This window comes from Odocoileus virginianus, chromosome 26 (assembly GCF_023699985.2).
Source record: "Odocoileus virginianus isolate 20LAN1187 ecotype Illinois chromosome 26, Ovbor_1.2, whole genome shotgun sequence".
Taxonomy (NCBI): domain Eukaryota; kingdom Metazoa; phylum Chordata; class Mammalia; order Artiodactyla; family Cervidae; genus Odocoileus; species Odocoileus virginianus.
The window spans coordinates 36,745,093-36,772,212 of NC_069699.1; the positions used below are offsets into that span (position 1 = coordinate 36,745,093).

At 42.8% G+C, this 27,120-nt stretch overlaps 2 long non-coding RNA genes across 7 annotated transcripts in view; one reads left to right on the plus strand and one right to left on the minus strand.

Annotated features, from left to right (window-relative positions):
• Nucleotides 1-27,120, minus strand: part of LOC139031249 (uncharacterized) — a 251,906-nt gene that overhangs the window by 148,910 nt on the left and 75,876 nt on the right. For both annotated transcript variants that reach the window (XR_011483717.1, XR_011483718.1), the window contains exon 3: nt 25,817-25,989. This is a non-coding gene — a long non-coding RNA (uncharacterized lncRNA). The remainder of the gene's footprint in view (nt 1-25,816; nt 25,990-27,120) is intronic.
• The window catches only part of LOC110150399 (uncharacterized), an 86,203-nt gene that overhangs the window by 56,883 nt on the left and 2,200 nt on the right, over nt 1-27,120 (plus strand). For 2 of the 5 annotated variants that reach the window (XR_002317712.2, XR_011483713.1), the window contains 2 exons: nt 9,301-9,475; nt 11,768-17,270. This is a non-coding gene — a long non-coding RNA (uncharacterized lncRNA). Of the gene's footprint in view, nt 1-9,300; nt 9,476-11,767; nt 17,271-25,899; nt 26,083-27,120 lie in introns of those variants that run through there. The other 3 variants (XR_011483716.1, XR_011483714.1, XR_011483715.1) reach the window with 3 other exon arrangements.

The window sequence follows — 27,120 nt, forward strand, 5'->3', positions numbered from 1 at the left end:
TCTTGACCTGCATACAGATTTCTCAGGAGGCAGGTCAGGTGGTCTGGTATTCCCGTCTCTTGAAGAATTTTCCACAGGTTGTTGTGATCCACACAGTCAAAGGCTTTGGCATAGTCAATAAAGCAGAAGTAGATGTTTCTCTGGAACTCTCTTGCTTTTTCGATGATCAGTGGGTATTGGCAATTTGATCTCTCGTTCCTCTTACTTTTCTAAATCCAACTTGAACATCTGGAAGTTCATGGTTCACGCACTGTTGAAGCTTGGCTTGGAGAATTTTGAGCATTATTCTTCTAGCGTGTGAGATGAGTGCAATTGTGCGGTAGTTTGAGCATTCTTTGGCATTGCCTTTCTTAGGGATTGGAACAAAAACTGCCCTTTTCCAGTCCTGTGGCCACTGCAGAGTTTCCCAAATTTGCTGGCATACTGAGTGCAGCACTTGAACAGCATCATCTTTCAGGATTTGAAATAGCTCAACTGGAATTCCATCACCTCCACTAGCTTTGTTCGTAGTGATGCTTCCTTAGGCCCACTTGACTTCGCATTCCAGAATGTCTGGCTCTAGGAGAGTGGTCACACCATCGTGATCACATACAGCCTACACCTTTATAAATAGTCTCTTTGCAAATAAGCCCTTGTCAAAGTGTTCTAACTTAAGTGTGCTGTTTGCTTTCTGTTAGGCTTGTGATTGATATGTGGAGGTAATCAGAATAGCTATCTCCTGGGTTAGAATGTATTGATACCTACATGTGGAACTCTTAAGATAGTATCTAGCACATATTTGAGACTCTTGACCTTTCTTAAGGTCACAAGGTGTGGTGAACATCTGATGGCTTCTTCACCAGCCTCTGTTCATCTTTCCCCATCTCACCCATTCCAGGTTTCAACTGGGAACTTTTAGGAGTTTGGGAAAGCTGATTCCATCTCTGGAATCAGCCTGTAACTTACACTAGGCCAGTCAGCACATCCATACTTTCACTGGCCACACTTGGGTTTAGGAGTAGGCAGGTGGTTTAACCTATAGTGAGTATGGCTCTCTTGACTTGTGTCGGAAATTCTGGGGCACAGTTACACTGGGGTGCCACGCATTGGGTTTGGCTGCAGTTGGCTTAGGTGGGAGGAGCACTTCATCACTCACCTTGTGTCAAAATGCCTCTGTGTTGTAATGATAATAATAGATCTAATTTCATTGGTTTTACTGCTGTTTTAAGGTTATTTACAGTTAAAGCGTGGACCACCCCTGCTCTCTGACCTCAGTGTACCACTGTACATGTGCTCTGGGTGGTGAGATGCCGTCAGGTACAGCTGCAGTGGGAAACCAGTCTGAGAGTGAAACTGCAAAGGGCAGAGAAAAACTTAGCAGCAGAAACAAAACTGGAGCCCTGCTTAAACCACACTCAAAGTCTTCCCTGCCACTAGACTTACTCAATTGTGCCAACCAATAATCATCTTATCTTTGTATTAAAAAAAAAAAAACCAAAAGCATTCTTACAGATATGCCCTGATTACATTTGGGTTTGAAACCAGGTGTTTCTGGCTCTGGAGCCTGGCAGTATTTTCATCTGCTCATTTTCCTCCTCATTCGACTTTTATACATCAAACCATGCATCATTTTCCTTCAGATAAAGTTTTTCACAATTTGTTTTCTAAAGTGAGTTTCAGGGTGGAGGTCAAGCCTGTCCTGGGATCTCATTTGATCTTCTTTACTGACTTTGGCAAGTGCTTCTCCTTCCGAGTCTCTGCTTTTCCATCTGTGAAGGGAGGAGGTTGAACAGGATGTGTCCTCTCTCATTCTAACATTCTGCGAGCATCCACACATATGATGAAAACCATCCTCTTGAGTCGGTACAGCCTGTTTGGTCAGAGGCTAATGTGCGTTTGTGCCAATTAATAATAAAAATGAAACAACCTTGCTCATTAGTATAGAATCACGGGCCATTTTTTCCACCTTACATTAATTTTCCCCAATTCAGGCCTCCTGAAATAGTTATGCTCCACATTTGGGCATTTTAGTACACACTGTCTTGGGTGTTCCTGAATCACTTCACACATGAAAGTCTCATCCCCCTGGAAAAGTCTTAGGCAGCTTTCAGGCAAGATCCGCTCTGATGGCCTCAGGTGCTGCTGCATCTAATCTCCATCCCGACGTGTTGCCTCCATGTCCCTTAGGCGTCTCCAAAGCAGCTTGTCTGTGCTTCTGATTCTGTCCTTCCTCTTGTGTTTTCTCACCTCAGCAAAAGCACCACCATTTGCCTAGTTGGCCAAACCAGAAAGCAGGGAATCTTTTTCATGCCCACTCAGTCTTGTTGATTTAGTCTCCTTAACATTTATTTAAATCTTATATTAGCTGCTGTAACAGATTACCACAGACTCAGTGGTACAGTCAGCAGAACTTTATTCTCTCACATTTCAGGAATTTAGAAGTCCAAAGTGAAGGTGTCAGCAAGCTTGGTTCCTTCTGGAAGCTCTGAGGGAGAAATGCTTCATGCTTCTTGCCTAGTTTCTGGTGGTTGAGGAGATGCTGAAGGTGGAATGGCCATCCTCTGACCACAAGGATCAAGTATGTCCTGAGGATGCTGTGCTGAGTGACAGAAGGGCCCTGAGTCCCTTGTGGCACCATTAGGCTTCTATATCATTTCTAAACTGCCTAACCTGGGAGTCATTGTACTAGGGAAAAAAAAATTAAAGCTTTTAAAGTTGGCCAAAGGATATGAAACTTCGGATATGCAGGATAGTAAGTTCCGGGGATCTTATGTCCAGCAGAGTGATTATAGTTGATAATAATGTATTTATTGTATGTTTGAAATTTACTAGCAGTGTATATCTTAATTGTTCTCACCCAAAAGACCAGGGTGACTATGTAAGGTGTTGAAAATGTTATTTAACTTGATTTTAGTAAACATTTCACATAATATATTTATGTCAAAACATCACATTGTATACCTTAAATATGAATTATTTGTCAGTTATACCTCAATAATGCTAGAGAAAGTTAAAAATTAAATAGAAAAATATAATCTTTCGTTTAAGACACACTTTGGGTGACTGTTATTCACATCAAATACAGTTCGTTACTGATTTTATACAGCTGTCTACCTAATACACCAGCTTCATCCCCTATTGGTCCCAGCCTAGAATCCTGATGTGGGGCCATGCTGCTGCTGCTGCTAAGTCGTTTCAGCCGTGTCCGAATCCGTGCGACCCCATAGACAGCAGCCCACCAGGCTCTGCCGTCCCTGGGATTCTCCAGGCAAGAACACTGGAGTGGGTTGCCATTTCCTTCTCCAGCACATGAAAGTGAAAATTGAAAGTGGAGTCATTCAGTCGTGTCCGACTCTTGGCGACCCCATGGACAGCAGCCCACCAGGCTCCTCCGTCCGTGGGATTTTCCAGGCAAGAGTACTGGAGTGGGGTGCCATTGCCTTCTCCATGCTACTGTACCATAAATGCCCCATGTTCTGTTGTTCACCACTGGGCCTTTGGAGGAGATGCTCCCTCAACCCTTTTCTTCTGAGTTTGGCCACTTTCTAGTTATCTTTCAGATTTAAATGCCACTTTCTTATTGGGGCTTTCTGCCCCTTATAGGCTAGGTTTCATATTGTTATCACTCCATAGGTGTCTCCAGCCTAGTTCTTTATCACAACAGGTTGTAATAATATGTTTATTTGCCTATTCCCTGAATTTCTAAGGGAAAAGGATCAGGCATTTCTTCTTATGCCAAGCACCTTGCACAATGTCAGCCACATTGTTGTTAAACATGTCAGTGTAGGATGGACAAGTCGTGTGCAAAACACAGTACCAAACACACAGGAGGTATTAAAGAAATCCCATTCAGTTAGATGCACATGGGCCACATTTCATCCTTCATAATGCATATGACTATGAAAACCATATATAATCAATTCTTAGTATGAGGCTTCAAGGCAGATTAGTCATTTGTTATTTAGCAAACATTTATCAGTTGCTCTCACCAAACATTCTTTCAATGGCTGGGTCCTTACCTAATTCATATTTGCATTCCTGACAGAGTGTCTAGTAGTTTAAAAGCACATGGTAATATTTATTTCCTCTAGTAAGTGGATAAAAGTACAAATCAGTGCTGTGAGTTTTCAGAAGAGGGAGAAGATTGAGAAAAGAATCACAGGAGAAGTGACAGTGTTGCTGGATGAATATGGATGGTGGGGGCTGGGACTCCAGCAGCGGCACCAGCAGAGGCAGAGGTATGAAGATGGAAGGGCAAAGAGAGTGGTGTCTAGTCTTGTTTGATAGAATTAAAGGCGAGAGATAGAACTGAAAATGTGAAATGTGTCAGATCCTAGAAATCTTAGAATTAACAAGCCATCTGCTGCTCTGACAGTCCTGTTACCTGTAGCAAAGGTTACTTCTGGCCTCCCCTTGCTTTTAGTAACAGGACCTTGATGTTTATCTGGACACATTTCACTGCCTCCTTTCCAGCTATCGGTGTCCACATGAATAAGTTCTGGCCAATAAGAAACACAAGAGTCATGTGGGGCTCTAGGAGGTCTGCTGAAGTGGATGAGTATGCTCTTCCTTGCCCTTTCCTCCATCCTGTTGTAAGAATGACAATGTACACACAGAAATCAAACAGTCATGTCGGACTGGGAGAGTGGGGCTGCCCTCTAGGCATCGCCTCAGGGATGAATGGGGGAGACTGGACCTGCATGACATCCCTGAGCTGCTAGACCAGTCCTCAAATGATCTCGTCCTATGTGAGAATTCTAGGTAACTGATAAGCAAGCTCATTTTCCTGTGTTACTTGAGAGCTTTCTGTTTTACATAGCTGAACCTAATCCAGTTGATATATCACCCAACCTCAGGGTTAAAGAGTATTTGGAAACCAGGATGAATTTTTCCATAGAGTTAATTGTTACTCTTGGACATACTCCCTATGCCTGGCTATCTTCCCTTTCCAAAGCTGTGATGACATGCTCATTTTCTTGAGTGTCCGTCCTTCCTAGGACTGACTGTGGAATGGGACTGAAGGGAGGCCTCCTCTCCCTTTTGTTGCCTCTGAAAATAAGCACATTGTCCCTTTCTGTTGTAAGGATGTTTACAGATAATTACTCTGGGTAAATCAGCCAGGAAATAACAAACAGGTCAGCTATAAATGGTCTTATACCATCCATAGCTTCAGTTCCTTTTTATAGTCTTTGTTACATTGGAAAGTGAAAGTGAAGTCGTTCAGTCGTGTCTAACTCTTTACAACTCCACGACTATACACCAGGCCCCTCCGTCCATGGAATTTTCCAGGCAAAGATACTGGAGTGGGTTGCCATTTCCTTCTCCCAGTGATCTTCCTGACCCAGGGATCAAACCTGAATCTCCCACACTGCAGGCAGGCTCTTATACCATCTGAGCCACCAGGGAAGCCCATACTTGGGGAAGCCCACCAGGTTCCTCTATCCGTGGGATTCTCCAGGCAAGAATACTGGAGTGGGTTGCCATTCCCTTCTCCGGGGGATCTTCCTGACTCAGGGATTGAACCTGGGTCTTGTCTCCTACATTTCAGGCAGATTCTTTACTGTCGAAGTTATCAGGAAAAGTGTTAGTTATTTATTGCTGCATGACAAATTAGACTGAAACCTATCTATTTGAAACAATAAATGTTTCATATTTCACAATTTCTGTGGGTCTGGAATACAGGCATTAATTGGATGCTTCTGACCCACAGAAACTGAAACATGAAACATTTATTCTTAGAAGTTATCTACTAGAGGGAAATTCACTTGTCTTCCTGTTCCATTCTTTAATTCCTGAAGGTAGTAACTCTAGACACTCGCCTCCTAAGAAGGTTTCTTTTCTGAGTTCGTGAACCCAATGGTATATTTATTCATTTAACAAATACCCATCGAACAGAAATGTTCCAGGGGATAGACTGGTCAGTATAATAGATGTGCTCACTATTTGAAATCTCAGAGAGATGCCATGGAGAAAACTGTGTGTGGGAACTTGTTATATTCCCCCCACTGGATATGAGCAAGTTGAGATAACCACACAGTTTGTCTCTGTACCTCCAGCCTTAGTTGTCCTTCTCCTCTAATCTGTCAGGAAGTGTCCCCTGGATTCAAGTGAATGATTATGAACTTCTCCTCCAGCCAGGACATCTTCCACCAGGACTTTACTGAATAGGGCTGGTAGAGAGGAAACCTCCTGGAACAGGATTGCATTCATTCCCATCTTCACTGCTTACATTATAATAAATGCTGTTGCTCACTCTATTTCTCTAAACTTCATTTTATTATCAATAAAATGGAGTCAAAAGTAGTGTCTACTCCTGGTTTGTTGTGAGGACTGCATGAGAAAATATATGGATAGTACTTGGCAAAGAGCCTGGCACATGGTAGGCACTCAGAGGATATTAGTGATTCTGAATCATTATTTTGTTATTAATTTTAGTACTGTTATCCATTTGGAAGTAGGAATCAGTATAGGAAAAGAATGCTTCCCCAGATAATCCAGTCCATCACACCGTGTTTGAACTAGTTCAAATCCTCTTGCCATAAGCAGGGCTGGGTATAAATAAATTAACTAATGAAGAAAAGAGGCTATGTATTTTGACTTGGTATAACTATAATCCTTTTTGCAATTGAAAAATAATCCTTTAGTAAATAGAGAAGATAGAACATGTTCAGACTAACAGTGTTTAGTTAAAATGGTCAAATATTTAGCATGCCTGATACCAACGATAGTCATTCAACCTTTGGAGCTCTCAGTGTATGCCCTCCCCTTATGGCATGCATTCCTGCTTCTACACGCACACCCAGCCATTTCAGCACTTCCTGCTTTAAATTACTCTGAGTTTTTTTACACACACGCACACGCCAGGAATAATAAATGGCAGTTTTAGGAACACATCATATAAATGCCAATTTCCAGATGGATTTGTTTTGCTACAAACTTAGTTAACACTTGATTCATGAAATAGCGGGTGGAGAGAAGGTGTAGAATGAGTACTCAGACCCAAATAAGGTGCGACCTGCCAAGGGAAGGATCGCCAAAAAGAGCTGAGAAAACCGAAGCAAGTACTCAAACTATTTTCAAAAGATAACTCATCAAAACTACAGAGAGAAAGTGAAAGGCAAAAAGCAAACAAGCTGGCGGATAAATGTTAACCCTTTTTAATATTAAAGCTGTAACATAAAGCTGTGAATTGGTTCTGTCTGAGTCTGCCTGTTTTGTTTCTGAATGGCTGAATATGTGCAGTAAAATTAAAACCTTAAGTCTATTAGATAGCTTCCTATCTTTCCCTTTCCTTGTATCCCTTTTTTGTCTTTTTAAAAAAGTAGCAACTCTTGGAAAAGGCACCACTCAAGAACTCAGGAAGGCATTAGAGGAAAGCCTTACCTAGTAGACTCTTTCTATATTGAGATAGGCTCAAATTTTCTGGGCATACACACTGAGGAAACCAGATCTGAAAGAGACACCTGCACCCCAATGTTCATCGCAGCACTGTTTACAATAGCCAGGACATGGAAGCAACCTAGATGCCCATCAGCAGACGAATGGATGAGGAAGCTGTGGTACATATACACCATGGAATATTACTCAGCCATTAAATTCATTTGAATCAGTTCTAATGAGATGGATGAAACTGGAGCCCATTATACAGAGTGAAGTAAGCTAGAAAGGTAAAGAACATTACAGCATACTAACACATATATATGGAATTTAGAAAGATGGTAATGATAACCCTATATGCAAAATAGAAAAAGAGACACAGATGTACAGAACAGACTTTTGGACTCTGTGGGAGAAGGCAAGGGTGGGATGTTTCAAGAGAACAGCATGTATATTATCTATAGTGAAACAGATCACCAGCCCAGGTGGGATGCATGAGACAAGTGCTTGGGCCTGGTGCACTGGGAAGACCCAGAGGGATCAGGTGGAGAGGGAAGTGGGAGGGGCGATCGGGATGGGGAATACATGTAACTCCATGGCTGATTCATGTCAATGTATGACAAAACCCACTACAATATTGTAAAGTAATTAGCCTCCAACTAATAAAAATAAATGGAAAAAAAAAAAAACCCCTGAAATTGTGATAGTGCAGTTGCTCTCTCCAGTTACTTGTAGGCTGATTTTCCCTGAGATGTGCAGTAAGAAATGTTGAAATAATAAATGGATGATGCCTGGGAGTCAGTCTTTTGGACCTTCTGCTAATGCCAACTCTGCCTCCAACTGGACATACGATGTTGGAATCATGACGGTAGATCTGTGCTTCATTTTCTTCATTTGTAAAACTCATGCTTCACTGGGTTTCTGTAATCACTACAGCATTCATTCATTCATTTTGCAAGTACTTATTGAGCATCTACTGTGTGCCAGCCCTGATCCCTACATTGGACTTGACAGTGTGTGTGCGCTCAATCACAGTCATGTCCAACTCTGTGATCCCGTGGTCTGTAGCCTGCCAGGCTCTCCTGTCCATGGGATTTCCCAGGCAAGGATACTGGAGTGGGTTGCCATTTCCTCCTTCAGGGGATCTTCCTGACCAGGGATCGAACACTAGCCTCCTGTGTCTCCTGTATTGCAGGTAGATTCTTTACCACTTGAGCTGGATGACCTAATTAAAGTCCCTGCTCTCAGTGGAGCTTATAGTCAAGTGGAGAAGACAATCAACACAAAAAGAAATGTCTGTTTTTTTCGGATAAATAGCTAACAGCAGAATTAATTGCTCTCATGTATTTAATTTGACTAAGTCACTTGTCCATCGTCCCCAACCCCCAGCTAATGAGGACACCTTATACCTGTATCCCCACCAACATTTAGCATTGTCCAACTTTGTGATTTTTCTGGGCTCATGGATTTAATTTGATTTTTTTAATTTAGTAATAATTTTGAGCATCTTTTTGTATCTTAGTAGTACTTTCTCTCATGTAAATTGCCTATTTATATCCTTTACCCATTTTCCTATGGGAATTGACATTGTGTGCATGCTCAGTCATTCATTCGTGTCCAGCTCTTTGCAACCCCATGAACTGTAGCCTGTCAGGCTCCTCTGTCCATGGGATTATCCCTTCAGGAACATTGGAGTGGGTGGCCATTTCCTCCTCCAGGGGATCTTCCCAATGCAGGTATTGAACCTAATAGGAGTTATTGAATTGAAAGAATTCTTTATGTATTGTAGACCTGTACTATCTAACATGGTAACTACTAGCCACATGTAGTTGTGCAGTTATAGAGGGTGCCCTGTTCAAAAGGGCCCCATGGTTTAACTGTCTAGGGCCCTGAAATCATCCTGAAAATTCTTAATAATTGTACATTTGAATTTATGTTTTGTAGGTGCAGTCCATGGGGACCGGGGCGTGCACACAGGAGCAGAGGAGATAGGCGCAGTATGTAGTCCTCAGTTTTTTGCCATGCATTTGCATATAATGTCAGACGATGCCACATGAACACAGAATTCTGATGGACCAAGGATGTGTGGGAGTTCAGTGAGACTCAATGCCATTACAAGGTAAGTGGTTTACATCTATGACTAAGTAGAGGCTGAGGCCACATTTTTCATTCAAATAGAACTTGCTTCTGACAGAGAAAGAAGGCTGTGGCATTCTAAGAGACCTAAGTGACCAAGGAACCCTAACATATCCTTTCTTTTTCTTGTTACTTCTCTGTATCAGCCCACCACTTATACCAAAAATTACAGAAAAAGAAAGGGAAAGATGAGCAATCCATAGTTGTTTTTCTTAGTGGTCCTTCCTTAGTCATCCATAAGTCATGGTAGAGAGTATTGGTATTAATAGAATATGTGAACATGAAGAAGTAAAATATAAAACAGTTGAGTTATTTTTGTGCAGCTCTTCCATTGTTCTTATAAGAATAAAATACATATGCATGAATGAGCTACAAAATATAAATTGTATAATTTCAGTGAGTTTTGCACAAATGTGGTTATATTTGCACTTAAAACTACACTGTACAATATAAAGGTAAATGGTACAATTCATGTTAATAATTTAAATTTTAAATTTCCTTATATAAAGTAGCACTAAGAAGCAACTAAAGACACTATGACAAAGCAAAAGAGAAACCAAAGAAGGAAGAAAGAGTTTTATGTTTTAATGTCGTTGGGAGGGAGGAAAACCTTTCCTCTTCCCTGTTAGCTTCAGTGCTTTGAGGCCTGCAAATTAAACTTATAAGAGACAGGTTAACCTAGCAAGAGGAAAGGTAGATCTTTATTCACATACATATACAGAAGTGCACAGAAAACTATAATGAAGAAATGGCTAGAATTTGGGGTGTATATACCATCTTTATAAGGAAAAGGTTTGTTAGGATTTCAAGGGACAGTAAATGGTAAGCACAGAGAAATATATGGAGGGGGGGAAATTAATAGAAGGTAAGCTTTGTTTTTGTAAAGCCTATTTATACAATTTCTTACCCTAGTGCCATCTTTCTCACCTGGTGACAGGAGGTGAGAAGATCAAAGAGTTCTGGTTGCTTGTACCCAGTTCTATAGGATTAAGTTATCATATTATTAACTTCATATTATCATACTGCTGACCAACAATGCCCCTTGAGAGGAATTTAGGATGAAAAATAAGATGAGGTACTCTGTGTTTTGGAAGACCAGCCCCTTACAAAGTTAGATGTGTATCTCAGGAAGTATTCTAATGAACCCAGATTTGTGCATCTTGCCATATGTACAAAAGCACTAAAATTATTAACTTGAGATGTCTGTTTTTTATAACTGGCCATAATCTTTTACAGAGAAAAATGCTTGACTGCATGTTTTCACTAGCCCAGAAGCATAGGGAAGCTGGTTGCTTCCCTGCCTCTTTTGAGCAGAGTGACTGGGGGACTGTTTCCCAGGTGATAGCTGTTAGTAAGGCCCCTACAGGAAAGTTAAACTCACAGCCCTTGACCGTGTGCATTTTTCCTTAAAGTCGACAGGAGTCACTGTTTGCCCCTGATACAGGACATGTCCCTTGGAGGAGGGTTTTTGGCAGTTGAGTTCTTTTGAAAACCTCTGTTTTAGAAAGAAAATGAGAGCACGAACAAAACTTCTTCCTGCATCTGTTGATTCTCAGATGTTTTCAGCTCAAAGTTATATTTATCCTACAGTGGTATATTCTGAGTCTTTTCAAATAACTTGCATTTTCCCCCTGCTTTTTGGAAAGGGAAGGGATTTCACATTTCATTTTGCTCGGAACGCTGCAGCCTATGTAGCTGGCTATGGAAGTGGGGCTGGGGGAGACTAGTCCAGAATCTTACCCAGTAAGCCTGTCTCTGCCTGATGCCCGTGAGGCATCTTTATTGGAATCCTAGTCTCTGCAGATCTAGACCAATAAAGTGACTGGAATTTCCCTGGCTGGCTGGCTGGATTTCTTTTGCTTTTTGCTTGTATGTAAGAGCAATGCCGTAACTTCTAAAAGGAGCCAGTTTTTCCGCTGGGCTATACAGATTGCACAACTCGAGGAGTATGTACATGGACTCAACATAGATGGTGCCCTCTAACACTTGTGGCACGGTGGCCCTGCCTACTTACTGCTATAGTAAGGCCACAAAACAGGAGTGGTTGGAAATTCGATGAAAGAAATCAACTTTGGACATTTTGCCTTCAGTGCTGTCTCTCCTTCATTGAGCCAGCTCCAACATGACACCCTGAAATTCCACCCCTGATTCCCAGTTCCATTTCAGCTTGTCACTGGCAAAGGGCTTTAATGATTTCCAGAAAATTAAAATAGAATCTGGGAAATCAAAATAAGTCTAACCTTTTTTTCTTTCTTTTCCTTTGTGCTTAATCTAGTTTCACTTAACTCACAGGGTGCCAAGTGCAGGGGCCTGCACCCAGCACTTCAGACCAGAGTTCCTAATGCAAAACAGCTGCGCCTAACACTTAAACTTGGTGTACCCTGTGCAGAAACGCTGTGCGCAACACTTGAAGATGGCAGAGATGCTGCACCTAGCATTTGGATCTGGAGCCATGAGCAGCAGCACAAGAACTCCATCCTCCTCTCCCCACTATAAGAATGCTATAAAGCAGCCCTGCCAATGGCCGTTTGGAAAAAACATGTACTCTTGAGCTCAAGCTTGCACTTCTCCATTTGATCATCAAAGAATAAAACTTTGCTTTGCTTCTGAATGGAACTTGGACTCATTTTATTAGCTGGAATGACTCCAGGCAGGAGGACCCTGGGACCTGACCCAAAAGGATCAACTTTTGGCAAGCCAGATGGCGTTTTCGTCTGTACCGATCCACTCAGCTCTGGGCTCGTTGGCGCTCAGGGCTCCAGTCCATGGATGGTGTAGGCTTTGAAGGTTCGCCTGGGAATGACTGCCTCTGGTCTTTGAGTATACTCTGATAGGTTAGAACAGCAACAGTCTTTAGCCGAATTCAGAACAACTCTGCCCAGCAACCTGATACCCGGATGTGGTTCTCATACAGCATAGCCCCTAGAGTCATCTGGACTGCACTCCTTTGAGATGATCAACACTGTGGCATCGTTGGGGATCAGAGATTGAAACTCAGGCATGTCTCCCTGCTGCCTCTGGCTGGCCTTCCACTGATAAAAGATACCTGGGGATGATGGGACCTCTGGGTGTGAGGAGCCATGGCAGTCTTGCTTCTGCCTCACCAGTAGTGCTGTCCTCTGGACAAGGCACTAGTTGCCACGTCAGGGCTTGTTGCCCACCTTGCAGACCTCCAGGAGCCAACAATAGCATTCTCCATAGTCAGTTTCAGTTTGGTAAAGGAAAGTGGCCAGACCTGTGAGCTAGGAGACAAGACTGGGAAAATCCCAGGTAATTAGGACCACCTGACAAAACAAGGACGCTGGCTTTGAGTTGAAGAAAAGGCACCAGGGACACTTGAATGCAAAAGGTTCCCAAGGAAGGCTCGCCCATAACTTGACCTCTTCTGGTCAAGTTGATTTCACTGAAGTGAGCTGGAGAGCCCTGTGAGCTGGTTGCAAGATCAGGAACCCCGTCATCCAGAAACACTGTAAGCTTCTGGCAAGAACAGAAAACATCCACCGTCTGACCTCTTCTCCCTGTCTGGGACGATCCTTTCTTTATCAACCAAAGTTCCACAGGTACATCTCCCAGTATCAACACAGAATACCAGCTGCCCCAGTGATCTGGTGAGTGTCCCATGGGAACTCCATGTACTTTTAGCTCTCCCCACAGGGAAGTCCATGAATTCCTCCTTTTTGGCTAAAAGGAGGAAAGAGAAGACCCCCACTTCTCAAATGTGTGCCACCCACTAACAGACCAAGTTGGTTAGGAACTAACGTGGCTAAGCTGCTCTGGCCAAGAGGTAGTCCTGTCTCACCTCCTGTGGGACATTCTGCCTATCTCAAGCACATGCCATTATACATTCAAGAGAGACCCCAGTTACATCGGAGTTCATGACATCTGGACGCTTCCTATATTGGTCTTTCAAGGAATCCATTAACAGTTTGGTGCTGGTTCCAAATTTCCCAAACCTGAATTCTCATTCGGGCCAAATCTTATAACGTTTGCTGCCCCCGCCCTTAACCAGTAGTTGGAAACATATCAAAAACAGAACATCTAAGGTATGGGAAACCAAATGTCTTCAGTACGAAAGGATAGCCCCTTGGGGTGTATCCTGCAGAACTGGAGTTTTTCCAGTATTACCCTCAACCCCCAAATCTTTCATCTTCCTATGTTTTACCACTTGGCCCCAGTATGGGGCTTGGAGATGGGGAAAGTTGGTCCATCAATGGGTCTCTAATAAACACTATTTTTCAGTTGGACCTGCTATGCCAAAGACAAAAAATGGGATGAAACTGCCTATGTCTGTCTTTTTTTATGGCCTCAGAACAGTGGCCTTCTCAGACTTCCCTGGTGACCCAGTGGTTAGGACTCCACACTTCCAACACAAGGAAAGGTTTGTGAGTTCAATCCTTGCCTGGAGAACTAAAATCCCGCATGCTGTGCAGCACACCAGAAAAAAAATCCAAAGGGATGTGGGCTCTCCTCCACTGCAGTAATAGCGGTGCTTGACCCTCCCCCTGAGAACCTTCTTGATATCTTCATTAATCCTTCTCCTGCTCTTCCCTCCCTACCCTCTTCCTTCTTGTGTCCCAACCTCGGCCCTAGGCCCCAGGGATTCCCTCCATACAAGTCCCTTCTGCCATAGCCCAGTTAAGCAACTCACAAAGCCGTACTAATTACCAGCCAGGGTCCAACAACCCGCCAGGAAAAGTACAAAGGACCTACCTCCTTTTGAGGTAGGTTCCCAATGGAGAAGGTGGGCTCATCTAGGTACATATCCCAATTACCACTTCTATCTGTGTAACTGGGGAAGTACATTCATGATCCAATAAAAAACAGTACCTTCTCCATCAAGAGGCTTTGCTGGGTGCTGCCTCTGTTAGGGCCTTATCAGACCATGGCAATCAGCCTGTAATACTTATTCTCCCTGCAAGGAAACCCAGTGGGGAATTCTGGATGGTACTGAAAGCCACTGAGGATATACATCCAATCTACACCCTACAGGCTGCTCTGCTGTCCACAGGGACCTGGTATTCTGTGTTAGGTTTAAAAAATGCCTTTGTGGGCTTCCTTGGTGGGCCAGGGGTTAAGAATCCACCTGCAAGGGCACGGGACACGGGTTCAGTTGCTCGTCCAGTAAAATCTCACATGCTGTGGAGCAACTAAGCCCATGTGCCACAACTGCTGGGCCTGTGCTCCAGGGCCTACATACCACAACTACGAAGCCCAAGTGCCTGCAGCCTGTGCCACACAACAAGCGAAGCCACTGCAACGTGTTATGCCCGATGTCCGAATCCCCGAGCGGGAAGAGAGAAGGCTTCCAAGACAATGCAACTCGCAAAAAAGGGAAGTTTATTACTGACTCGAATCAGGGCTCCTGCCACGCGTCCAACACAGTGGTACAGGGTCAGAGAGCCCTGAGCAGAGGCGGTTACCCAAATTTATAAGGTATGCATAAGCAGTTAGTAGCTGGCTTAAGCGGATTGGTTACATGTTTGCAAAGCAATTTTATTGGTACAAACTTTCGTGGGCTTTTGTTCAAACTTAGGCGTCCGCGGGCTTTTTAGCTCTCCCTTTGTTTCTTACTGGGCGCATATTGATTGGCTGGCTCCAGGTTACCTGATGGGGGTGGGGAATCCCACTATTTCACGGGAAACCGAAACCCAGGTCCGGGCCGCCTGCCAGCCCCGGCAGCCCCACACAATGAGAAGCCCACAATTTGAGAAAGCCCTGTTGCAGTAATGAAGACCCAGCAGAGCTGAAAATAAGTAAAAAAAAAACCTTAAAAAAAAAAAGGACATCGTCTTCTGTATTCCATTAGCCCAGAGTGACAAGACATTTTGGCCTTTGAATGGCAGGAGTCAGACACACAGGGAAACAACAATACTGCTGGAGAGTCCTGTCTCAAGTGTTCAAAAATTCCTGCACTGTCTTTGGGGAAGCTTTAGCAAAAGACCTAAGGGATCAGTAGGTGAACGACATTCTGAACTCCTGTGTGGCAGGCCCATTACCCAAGCCCAAGAGAAGGAACAGCTGTTGCAATGGAACAACTCAAGTGTATCCTCCAGGTAGAAGAAACCATGAAAGCTCTCACGGGATACGGTCACCAGGTGCTCCGGCACCCACCATTCTGGCCCCACATGGCTTCCAGCCTGAGACCTAAAAATCTGACAAACCATCAGGCGGCAAGACCTGCTCACTCCTGGATGGAATGAGCTCCACTTGTGATCCCATTACCCATTCTGTCCTGAAGCCACTGGGGTTCACTCTGTGGGGACATAGCACTTGAGTGAAGAGACAACACCCCCACCCCCCCGCTGCCCCCCCACCACCAAGCACCAAACTCCAGAGAGAGAACTTTGGGCAACAACGGACACTCTTGACTAACTGCTTCTGCAAATCTCTCTGTAATCTGAAGCTTCTCTTCTGGAAAACAACAGAGATGTGACCAGGGAGATAAAGGGCCTGGCAGTGAGCATAGTGTCAGAGTGCGCTGCAGACATGCTATAGATCTAGATACCAGTGTCTTTAGGAAAAATTTGACTGCAGGAAGCAGCTACAGGAGACCGCTTCACTTCAGAGCCCCTCAAGAATTAGGAGCAGGACGAAAGCCAGATGAGGGATTTGTCATTGGCAAAGCCCATTAACAATTTCCAGAAAATAAAAGTAGAATTTGGGTAATAAAATCTGACATTTTTTCCTATTTCTTTTCCTTTGTGCTTAGTCTAGTTTCAGTAGCTCATAGGGGGCCATATGCAGAGGCCTTGCCCCCAACACTTCAGACCAGAGCTCCAGGCACTTAATGGCTGTGCCGACCCCTCAGCTGAGGATGTGCAGAAGTCACAGGAAGCTCAATTCAGGATGGCAGCAGTGGGCTGTGTGCAGAGACGCTGCGCCCCGCACTGTGACCTGGGCCCACAAGCAGCACAGTAGTGCCTGCCTGTGCCCTCCTCTGCGCCCGAGCCACAAGAAGTTTGCCCCGTCCCCAGGAGCAAGAACTCTATAAAGCAGCCCTACCCAGGCCCTTCTGGATGGCGTGTGCTCTAGAGCCAGAGCTCACCCCTCTTCGTTCTTTGATCTAAGATCGGAACTTACCTTTTCTTCTGAACTGAACTTGGGTCTCATTCTTTTGGCTCAAGCAACTCCACTAGGGAGGACCCTTGTTGAAACACACTGACATTTTCTCCCTCTTGTAAATTCCTCTGTGTTGTATTTCTGTCCCTATAACTCTGATTTTGTTTTTCTTTTTTAATTTTCAAAAATAATATATTTTTATTGCAGAAAATATAGATGATTTTATGAAAAAGTAAAAAGAAAGTAAACAACCACTCAGTGATACCACCAGAAGATATTCATTGTTAATATTCTCTAAATAAATGCTCGTTTCTTCCTTGTACAAAGAAACCAATGTAAAAATTGTTGAGTCCTTCCCCAGGCCAAGGTGTGAGGCCTTGTACCAAGACCACAGAAGTGGAGCCCAGAACCAAGTCACCTCCAAAGCTAACTCAGTCCCTTTGTAACTGTTGCTAAAAGCCCCTGATCATCCCTAATAAGCTTCCTGACTCTAATTAGGCAAAGATGCCCATTCCAGTGAACATGCTGTAGCCCCCTAACAAATCACCTAATGCCACGCTTCAGGGAGGAATTTTCTTTGTTTTGAGGCTATAAAAATTGGCTATTATCTCACGAAAACAGTCGACTCTCCCTGGTCTGTGAGGAGGTTGGCCCGCTGTGCTCTCAGTACCCACCTTATCGCTGCTCTTTGTTCTTAATAAACTCACTCCCTTCTGAAATGCTGTGTGTCTGGAAATTCTTTTCCAACCTGTGTTTGGACTGCGTCAACAAAAATATTTTTTCTTTCAAAAATGGAGTGCGGTGTACATAGTATTTGGTTAGCTATTTTTAAACTTAATATTTCATCAACAGTTTTCCAGTCCTTAAATATTTTTTCCTACATTAATATAGTAGCTGCAAACTATTCCATCATTAATAATAGGTACTTTAAAAAAAAAAAAGTATCAATCTTGGGACTTCCTTGGCAGTCCAGTTATTAATAGAATTCTGTGCATCCACTACAGGAGGCAAGGGTTCAATCCCTGGTTAGGGAACAAAGATCCTGCATGCCAAGCAGTGTGGCCAAAAGAAAAGGTAATAGGGAATGATTAAAAAAGTATGACTCTTAACTACTCTCTACTGAGTAGTTTTTCACTACAATAATGGCTTCTGTGAAATCCCTGTAGGCAACTTTATTCACACATCTGTGACTATTTTCTGAATGTCTCCCTGTTCAATCTTGTACACATACAGATCATTTCTCTTACTAGCCAAGTTTTGAACTTCTTGAGATCAGCATTCAGGTCAGTCCATCTCTGTTTTCCTCAGAGTGCTTTAAAATGAGGCCTCCCAAAATGCTTAAAAATGAAATAGTTTATTAATATGCATTCTTCCTTAAACAGAATAAAAAGATGGCAAGATAGGAAAAGAGGTCAAGTTCACCAATTTATGGCTGACTTTAAAACTGGGTATGCCTCAGTCTTCTGCCACGTGGGCTCTGTGGAGTCCCACCCCCATCCCACCCCTGTCTTTTCATTTTTGGAGTAAAAAAAAAAAACATCTGGCTGCATTTTAAATTGATTCACACAATTTATTTCACCAGCCTCTAGGTCTCAAACTGTTTCTGGATATGCATCAGTGTCTCCGCTGGTAGTCAATGGGGGCTGTGCCTATGCAAGGGGGAATGTAATCTACCCTTGAGTCATTATGTTAAAATGATTCCCCACATTGAATTGTTTAGTGTGAAATAGGATTGTTTGCATTCCATTTACTCTTTACTGTCTTAATTAGGGTGACCTCCAGCTTGAATCCACCAACTGTTGGATTTTATTATATTTTCCCAGGAATTCCTCCTGTGATAAGGTTAACTTTAAATATTGCATTTCCTGGAGGATGACATAAAATTCATTCTCCTTTAAAAAAAGTAAGCCCAGGTCTTAACTGAAGAACTATGAACCGAATTCTAGGAACAACAGAGTTGTGTTCTTGTGGACTCTTTCCCAATGCTGCATGTAAATATATGGCATAAAGCAGCCCTCTTTACAGTCTAGGCTTCTAGGGCCTGTCTCCAGGGGAAATCAGGACTTTATTTACTTGATGAAACTTTACTTTTTAATATTCTTTCTCTTGAGTCCTGAAGTTAATGTGTGAATCTGCCTTTCTATATTCTTCTTATAAAGTAAAACCAAAACACAACAGTGGGTGAAATGTTTGTGAACCATATTTCATGGCTTGATAAATGCACCTGAACTTTATATTTCTGCCTGTGGATTCAGCTTCATCTGGCCCCTCCTTAGGATTCAAGCCAACTATAGGATGAAATTTTAAGGCCTTGGGATGAAGTGGCCAAAACAATTATAAGGACTCTTCCCTGCCCCCTAGCCTTTCAACCCTCCCTAGTTTCTATGGGGTAAGATAGCTTCTACTTCTATTTTTTTTATACTGCACCACAAGTCATGTGGGATCTTAGTCCCCCGTTAGGGGGTGTAGGGGCATTGAATTTACAACCCCTGCATTGGAAGCATGGAGTCTTAATCACTGGAGCATCAGGGAAATCCCCTACTCTCTAATTGATGTCTGTAGCTACCATCAGGTCTTTGTTGTTGAATTTACTGTTTAATGCTTAACTTGATCTCCTGATCTTGGATATCCTCTGTCAACTTTACTCTCAGTTTAACTTTAAATCTCTCTACTTGTCTGTAGTGTGAGTTTCTCCCACCCTCTCTCCCTCACCCATCACAGAGGATCATGATTTCGGTGGTAACCCTCACAAATTCTGACCTCCTCTACACACACAAACACTGCCATGTCCTGTATGATGTTTCCCTTCCTCCCTTTGTTCAGAGTGCTCCTCCTAATACTGTTTTTTTTTTCTTCATGCTTTTTCTTCATGCTCAGCCTAAGTATCATTCCTTGGAGAGGATTTTCTAGACCACTTAATGTGATGATGTACATATTTTAACCATCCTTAGGTATAGGTATCAACTGATCAGAACAGACTCCAGTATTAACATATTGTTTTCTTGTACTGAGGCTAACTAGGTGAATCCAACTCTTAACTGACCCATTATTTGATCAGGCAATAATGACAAAATGTAAATAAATATTTGTGCATTTGCTCCTTCTGTGTATATTCCCTCATAGAATGCAGTTTCCATGAGAGCCAGAATTTTTTTGTCTTTGTCACTGTCGGGGAGGAAGAACTTTTCCTCTACCCTCTTAAATTCAGTGGCTGAGGGCCTGTGAATTAAACTTACAGAGATTAGCATTAGAAAAGACAGATTTTTATTCACTTATAAATGTGGGAGTTAACAGAAAAAATGTGACTCAACAAACAGCCGAAGATAGGGGTTTTTATATTTACTGAATAATGGGAAAGAGAGGGGAGACAAAAGATTTAATGGGGAGAACAAATGAGTTTTCTTTAGGAAAGACAGATGGGCTTTTAGGGGACAAAACGGGAGATAGAAAATTTGTGATTATGTTTGTTAATGCAGGTGCAAGTACTCACCTCCCACTTCTTTCTAGTTAATAAAAGCCACCCCAAGAGAAGATTGTGGCAATTCCGCTCTAAGTTTCCTTCTTTAGAGTGAAGCTGCCCCAGAGGGTATTTATGACAGCCTCATTTCCAGGAGTGTCTCCCTTTAATCAGTAAGTGAAGCTTCAAAACAGGATTCTTTCTGGGGACTTCCCTGGTGGTGTGTCTAGTGGCTAAGACATCGCCGTCAAGCTGTGGGGCTGATCCCTGGTCAGGGAACTGTATCCTACATGCTGCAGCCAATAGTTTGCATACCACAACTAAAGATCCCTCATGCCACAACTAAGACCGGGCACAGCTAAATAAATAAAGGCTTCTTTCTGGATCTGTTCGATCTCAAATGTTTTTATTTCAATTGATCTTCATATCAGCTCTGAGGGTCTGAGTGGGTCTGCACTTCACCTTGCACCTAGTATTGATACTGTGCCTTAATTACAAATGGTACTCAGTAAATACTTGTTAAACCATGAATAAATGAAGCAATGAGTAGAGTGTTCACTCTTTGCTTATGTGACCAGTTCCCAACTCATTGTGATTGCTTGGCCAAGGCAGATGGTGTGCGTGTGTGTGTGTGTGTGTGTGTGTGTGTGAAAAAGAGAGAAAGCTCAGAAAAAATACATTCACAGCAACATGGATTCCTTAATTTTGTAGTTTAAATTTGTTTTTTGTTGTTTCTGTTGACTTGATGAGTCCCATGACATGAAGCAGATGTACCTTTTAGGTAAGATTCTTGATGTGGACCTTCTCTGCCATTTTCCTTTTTGTATTACAGGATGAAACAGTTTTCTGTACATGGTAGTTCACTAGAAGGAAGTACTTTTTATTTCTCCCAACCCTTGAAATCACCTTGGGTGGGCAGCTGCTGATAGTAAAGGTTCTGAGAGTTCTCTAAGGGACTCTGAGGGTGAAATCCTTACTGGTGAGCAGTTGGGTATGTTCTCAGGAGCATCGTGGAATGGGCTGAGAGGAAAGCTTCCTTCCATGGCCCTGTCTCTATTTGAAAGTTTAATAAATACGATGACAGGTACTGTCCTGTTATCTACTGGGATGAGATTTTTCAAGGGAATTCCCTGGTTGTCCAGTGGTTAGAACTCTGTGCGTTAACTACCAAAGGCGTGAATTCAATCTGCGGTCAGGCAACTTAAGATCCTGCAAACCATGCAGTGTGTCAAATGAAATGAACTGTTTGTTTTCTTTCATGGAAAACTTCAAACATACACAAAGTAGTATACACATATCATGCACCCATATATACCATCACAGTTAACAGTGATTTTGTATTTGGACAGTCTTGTGTCAGCTCCCCATCCCTCACCCTCCATTTCCCTTACATTCCTCAACCTCTCCCCTCACCACATGATTTTAAAGCAATATATATTATTTCATCTATTAATACCTCATATATTTAACAGATGAGCTCACATTTCAGTAATTGTATTATTTTGGGTGGGTTTGTTTGTTGTTAGGTTTCTTATTGGTAAAATACATGTAACATAAAACTTACCATTCTTACCATTTTTAGATATATGATTCAGTAGTGTTAAATACACTCACAGTGCTGTGCAAGCATTACCTCCATCCATCTCCAGGACTTCATCTTCTCCAGATGAAACTCTGTACCCATTAAACAGTGACTCCTTATTCCCCGAACCCCTCAGCCTCTGGCAAACACCATTCTACTTTTTGTTTATATGAATTTGAATACTTTAGTACCTTACCTGAGTAGAGTCATACAATATTTGTCCTTTTGTGGCTGGCTATTAGTGTCATGTTTTTAAGGTTCATCCTGGTTGTAGCATATGCCAGAATGTCCTTCCTTTTTAAGGCGGAGTACTATTCCCCTGTATGTGTATACCATATTCTGTTCTTCCATTCTTCAGACAATGAGCACTTGGATTGTTTCTGCTCTTTAGCCGTTGTGAGTAATGCTACGCTGAGCATGGCTGTGCCAGTGTCTGCCTGAGCCCTTCCTTTCAGTTCCCTTGGGTGTATGCTCAGAAGTGCAATTGCTGGATCAGTTGATAATTCTGTGTTCAATTTTTTTAAGGGAGCACACATTTTTTAAAAAAACACTGCCACAGTTCTATTGGGCCTCTCCAGTGGCTCAGCGGTAAAGAATCTGCCTGCAGTGCAGGAGACCTGGGTTCTATCCCTGGGTCAGGAGTTCCCCTGAAGGAGGGCATGGCAACCCACTCCAATAGTCTTGCCTGGAGAATCCTATGGGCAGGAACCTGGCAGGCTTCCACAATCCGTGGGGTTGGGAAGAGTCGGACACGGCTGAGTGACTAACACTTTGATCTTAGAGTGATGTCAGTGTTTAATAAGTGTTTGATGATGGTGATGACACTGATGATGACCTCAGGGATGACTACTGACTGTGGCCTGGGTAGGTCTCTGTACTGTTAGCCTTTGAATGGGCAGGCTTCCTGGAAGCTCTGAGGACAAGGACAAGGATTCCTGCTGGGCTGATTTCACTTCAGGGAGAGAATGAATTCAGCAGTGTGGGCGTGGATTCCAAGCAAGGTTCCCAAATGCGAAAGGTATTTTTGTACTGTAGGACCTGCATCTGCCCAAGCATCTCTTCCTCTCTAGGCAGTTGTTCAGCTTCTTAGATAAGAATCTCTAGTTTTTCAGCCTGGGGGCAAAATACTGCGGTTGGAAGGTAGCAGCAGGAGGGCAACACTGAGCTTTCCTTGCCTGGGGACGGGAGGACGTGCCGGGGAGTGTGGGAGCCACAGTTGCCCCTTCAACCTAGTGCTGCTCTGTTTGCAGCAGGATTGGGAAGGGGGAAAGAGAGAGAGGGAGCCGATGGGAATAGTCCTTCCAAAAATACTTTCAGTCAACCTCTTTCTCATTCCTAGCCTCTGCTGACTCAGCCCATCCTGACTGTGGTTTCTTTAGGGCTCCCCTAAGTCATGTCTCCCTTCTCCGGAGTCTCCTCCTGCAAACTCTGTAGCGACTCCCTTGCTCCTTCTCCTTCGTTCATCAACAGCCTCCTACCCTCAACCCATCCATCAGAAATTTCTCCAGGTGCCTTATTCATTGATGGCCTCCTTTCTGTGCTTGTCTTGGTTATGGGTTCATTCTTTCACTATCATGTATTGGGTTTTGACAGGGAGAGATGATAAATGCTGATGGTCAACCCTCTGTTCCTAGTGGATGCACTTCTACAGATGTCTAAAAATACCTTTCACTTGAATATTCCATTTCTAAGAAAACAATCTATTCTCTGGTGTCAGAAGTGAAGGGCAGGCTGTACAACTGGTAAAGAATTATCTAAATCAAATATGCACAGTGACAGTTGTCTGGGACATGTTTCTGTTATTAAATTCACTTTGCTGCCTTTGTTTATGGCTTCAGCAAACCTGGACTCTTAGTCCTGGCCCAGCTCAAGCCACTGAGGATATTTCAGTTTGCTCTCTGCCCACTGATCTCTGGCATCTTAAGACCAAGTTTTCTATCTGGGAACTGAACACGGCCAATAACCATTTTTAACCTTTTAAGTAAGTTGATTACAAATGCTCATATTATTAGAATACATGGTTACCAGTTTTGCTTCCTACCATTATCACTCAGTTTTAGAGCAGCCGAGAATCTGAAATGGACTCAAATCTTTAATAGTCACCTTAGGAACACGACTGAAGTCACACAACAGTTCCCCAGACTGTGGAACAGACTACAAAAAGCTAGAAACCCTGGCATCCAAAGTCACCTATTCCTCTATTTGGGAGGCAATATGAAATGTGAACAGAAACTCTACCGGGACACAACAAAGGCTGAAGGTCAGAGTTAGCTGAAAATCATTGCTTTTGTAGAATCATTTTCTTAGCCTTCTCTTAGTTCTGGTTAAACATACTTTTGGTATATATCTTCCTGGCTTTGGGTGTTAATTTTGCATTTGTATTTAAGAGCAAAAAAAAAAGGAGGGGGAAGCCTAATGAGGAATAAATAATAGAGAATGGTTAAAAACTGTAAGTGTATTGGACCTTATAGACTTATATAACCCACGGATCATTTCTGTGGTCGACTGATACGACTCCAAAGAGCCGTTGTGCTAATGTGGCAGCTGATGGTCTTACTCGGAGACATTGCATACTAAATGCCCTTATGAAATTGGGAATGAAATATGAGAGCCGAGCATGGCCAATAACCATTTTTAAAAATAATGAAGTACTCTACCACCTCACTATTCTACCAGCCCCCACCAAAGTCATGAAGAGCTGAGTGAATGGAGTAACTAATTGCTTGAAAATGTAACTTTAAAAAGAAGAAGAACTCTGAGTGTGTAGTGGGAAAAAAAACCAAAACCAGAATAGGGCTTATATTTTGAAGCAAAAAACATATTTTAGCACTTGGGGAAAATGAATGAGCCAGTGCCACATTTCGTTTCAGCAGCTGCTGTTTAAGCCTCGGAAATTAAATCATAGACACCCTCGGCTTTAGAGAAAGGATGGAGGTGGGGTCCTGGCTTTGCCAAGGCACTTTGGGCCTAAAGGAGCAACACACTGCTTGGCCTTGCTGGAGAATAGACTTCCAATTGTGGCAAATTATATGATGCTTTTGAGATGTTCATAAATAGCCCATTACACTTTTCACAGCATTCCTTCATTAAGCCCGCAGAATTGTTTCTTTATGTTTTCCTCATAATAGCTTCTGAAAGGTCAAGAATGGTTTACTTGACTTTCTGGTGCCCTTCGGGGAATAATGCCATTAACCATTTGTGACCTCTGCTCTTCCGACCTGACAGTTGCTCCAGGGTCACCCATTGGTTGTCAGGACTGGGTCTTCTCCCTTTCCCAGCACAGACAGACAGACAGACAGACACAGACACAGACACACAGACACACACACACAGACACAGACACACACACACACACACACACACACACACACACACACACTGTCCCCCTCAGGTGGGGACAGGAACTGGAACTGGAAGAAGGGTTCTGGAATCCCTGCCAGTTGAGATTATGTTGCCTTTCTGTTAGAGGTGATGTTGAGATCTGGTAGCATTTGGAAAGCCGGTAGAGGGTACTGGTGGGCTCCCCAGGTGGTGCTAGGGGTCAAGAACCTGCCTGCCAATGCAGGAAAAGTAAGAGACTTTGGTTCAATCCCTGGGTTGGGAAGATCCCCCTGGAGAAGGAAATGGCAGTTCACTCCAGTATTCTTGCCTGGAGAATCCCATGGACAGCTGGCGGGCTACAGACCATAGGGTCACACAGAGTCAGACACAGTTGAAGCGACTTAGGACACAGAGGGTGCTGATATTGAGGATCAGATAGTCTGAGTTCAAATCCTTATCTGCTTCTGAGATGGATGACCTGAGGTAAGCCATCTTACCTCTCAAGTCTCAGTACAATGGAAACAATAGTATAAAATACCGCGTCAGAAGGTGCTTTCCAGACATGGAATAGGCATACTCTATGTTTCAAGACAAAAACAGCCAGCCTTGGAAGCCTGCTGAGTGTAGGCCTTGCCGGGCAGCGTCACATATACACACTCTTCCGTCACCAAGCTGATAGCTCCCAAACTTCACCCAGGTCCAGAAGGAGGCAGTAACATTTGTCAAATGCTATCTGTGTGCCAAGGACTTACATCTGCTTCTCATTTAACCTTTTATATGTTACTGTAAAATAGGTATTATTATTGCTGTATTTAGCATGATGAAACTGATACTCAGGGCTAATGGTGAGGGCTACCATTTATTGATCGTTTACTATGTGCCAGATGGCTATGTTAGATACTTACTTTTATCTGTTCTCTTCTCAGTGGGCAATTTAGTAATTTCCTTTCTTTCTTTCTTTCTTTCTTTTTTTTTTGCTGTTATGAAGAGTTCTTCTCTTGTGGACCTTCTCAAACACGTCTTCATGGGCACACAAAGAGGATTTTCTCTCAGGAGTTCACACCCAGGAGTAGAAATGCTGGATTGGAGATAAATGAATGTTCAGCTTTACCAAATAATATGAAATTATTCTCCAAAGTGACTGTAATAATGTATACTCCCACCAGAATGTGTAAGCTTTCCTGTTGAGTTTCATCCTCCCCTACTCTTGGTATTCTTAGTTTTTTTTTTTTTTAAAGCAATTTCCTTCTCCAGGAGATCTTCCCCATCCAGGGACTGAAACTGGGTTTCCTGCATTGCAAGCAGGTTCTCCACCACCAGAGCCACCAGGGAAGCCCCTTTCTTAAGCTATTAGGGATAAAATGGTATTTCAATCTTGATCTGTATTTTCTGATTACTAATATGGTTGATGGCCTCTTTTTGTATTAATTGGCCATAAATGTCTCCTTTTCTGTGAGATGTCTGTTCATGTCTCTTGCTTTTCTATTGATTTGTTTACTTTCTCCTATTGGTTTGTAGAAGTGCTTGATATATTTGTACTTTAATCTGTTGGTGATTATGATAGTTAATTTTATGTGTCAACTTGACTGGGCCAAAAGATTTACAGATAGCTGATAAAATATTTCTGGGTGTGTCTGTGAGGGTGTTTTTGTAAGAGATTAGCCTGTGAATGCATACACTGAGTATAAGATCACCCTCTTTGGGTGGATGAACCTCACATAATCCTTTGAGGGACTAGATAGAATAAAAATGTAAAGAGAAAATATGCTCTCTGTTTGTGTTGGGACATCCATCATTTCCTGCTCTCAGACATCTAGGTTCCTGGTACTCAGGCCCTCAGGAACAGACTGAATTACATCACCAGCCTTTCTGAGTCTCCAGCTTGCAGAAGGCAGATTGTGAGACTTCTGAGCTGCCATAATAGTGTGAGCCAATTCCTGTCATAAATCTCATATGTACACACATCTCCTTTTTGTTGGAGGACCCTGACTAATATGGTGTTTGTATCCTTGCAGATAATTTCTCCCTGCTTATGACTTGCCTTTTCACTTTCTTTAGGGTATTCTTAGCATAAGTTCTTAGTTTTAATGGAATTGAGCTTATCAGTCTTTTCTTTAATGATTAGCACTCTTTATATCTAATTTAAGAATTTCTCTCAACCTTTTCTGTTTCCCTTTGGCGTTTAAGTCCTTACTCTATCTGTAATTGA